The following is a 1,854-nucleotide window of genomic DNA, read 5'->3' as shown; positions in this document are numbered from 1 at the left end:
TTTTCTCCCTGAGACGGAGTTTCTCTCTCTCTCCCAGGCTGGAGTGCACTGGCACAATCTCGGTTCACTGCAACCTCGCCTTCTGGGTTCAATCAATTCTTCTAGTTTCAGCCTCCCGAGTAGCTAGGACTGCAGGTGCACACTACCACGCCCAGCTAATTTTTGTATTTTTAGTAGAGATGGGGTTTCATCATATGGGTCAGGCTGGTCTCGAACTCTTGACCTCAGGTGATCCACTCGCCTTGGCCTCCCAAAGTGCTGGAATTATAGGCATCAGCCACCACACCCGGCCTTGTTCACTACTATATCCCCAGAACTGAGACAATGTCCTGAAAAGAGAAGGGGTTCGATTAATATTTCTTAGAGATGGAAGGAAGGAAGGAAGGAAGGAAGGAAGGAAGGAAGGAAGGAAGGAAGGAGAAAAGTAAAGAAAGAAACAGGAAAATAAATAAAATGGGTCAGCAAAGTTAGAAGAAGGGCTACTATAGAAACTCGGGAGGCTGAGGAAGGCCTAGTTCAGGATGCTGGATGGTGGGAGGGAAATAAAAAAGAAGACATGGATACAAGGACATGTAAAGGGAAAAATATATGGGTGTCAGTTCCTAATGATATACAGGATGATAATAATAACAACTACCATTTATTTAGCATTAGGCTTCGAGCCATTCACCTACAAATACTATCATTAAAGTATTATAACAACCCTATAGTGAAAGTTACAACATCTTTATTTTACCAATGAGGAACATGAAGCTCAGGGAGCTTAAGTACCTTGTCCAAGGTCGCACAAGTATTAACTGTAAGCAGCAGTCCCAGAATTCAAACCCAGGTTGGCTCCTTAGGGAGATAAAGGATGAGTCAAGATTGACTCCAAGATTCTGACTTAGGTCATTAGCAGACTAGTCATGTCACTGTCAGAGCCAAGGGATCCTGAGAAGAAAACAGGCCAAGGGTGGCAAGGGGAATAGTTCTAATGGTTTAATATTTATTGAGTCCTGACTATTCCAGGCCCCGTTTTACCCTTCACTTGTACTGATAATTTATTCCTCATAAAATCCTATCAATAGATAGGAGGAATAAGTTTATGAGATCTATTTATGTGCAAGATCAATCTAGCACAGTGATTGGCCAGGTGCGGTGGCTCATGCCTATAACCCCAACACTTTGGGAGGCCAAGGTGGGTGGATCACTTGAGGTCAGGAGTTTGAGACCAGCCTGGCCAACATGGTACAACCCTGTCTCTACTAAAATTACAAAAAAACAAAAACACACACACACACAAAAAAAAAACAGCTGGGTCCAGTGGCACATACCTGTAATCTCAACTTGAACCTGGGAGGCAGAGGTTGCAATGAGCCAAGATCATGCCATTGCACCCCAGCCTGGGTGACAGAGCAAGAGCTTGTCTCAAAAAAAAAAAAGAGATATAGCATGGTGACTATAGTTACTAACAATGTACTGCATACTTGAAAATCACTAAGAAAGTCGATTTTAAAGTGTTTTCAACACAAAAAACAGTATGTGAAGTAATGCATATGTTAATCAGCTCGATTTAGCCATTCCATAATGTATACATATTTCAAAACATGTTGTATATGATAAATATATACAATTTTTGCCAGTGAAAATAAATAAGATGCTAATTAAAAAAAAAAACAGGTCTATGAAATGAGTACTATTATTATTCCTATTTCGCCAGTGAGAAAACTGAGGCACAGACAAGTCATAAAACACAGGCCAGGTACGGTGGTTCATGCCTGTAATCCCAGCACTTTGGGAGGCCAAAGAGGGCAGATCACCTGAGGTCAGGAATCCAAGACCAGCCTGGACAACATGGTGAAACCCCAGCTCTAC

The sequence above is a fragment of the Cebus imitator genome, unplaced genomic scaffold (genome assembly GCF_001604975.1).
Source record: "Cebus imitator isolate Cc_AM_T3 unplaced genomic scaffold, Cebus_imitator-1.0 Scaffold11, whole genome shotgun sequence".
NCBI lineage: Eukaryota > Metazoa > Chordata > Mammalia > Primates > Cebidae > Cebus > Cebus imitator.
Note: the sequence above shows the minus strand (reverse complement) of the source record.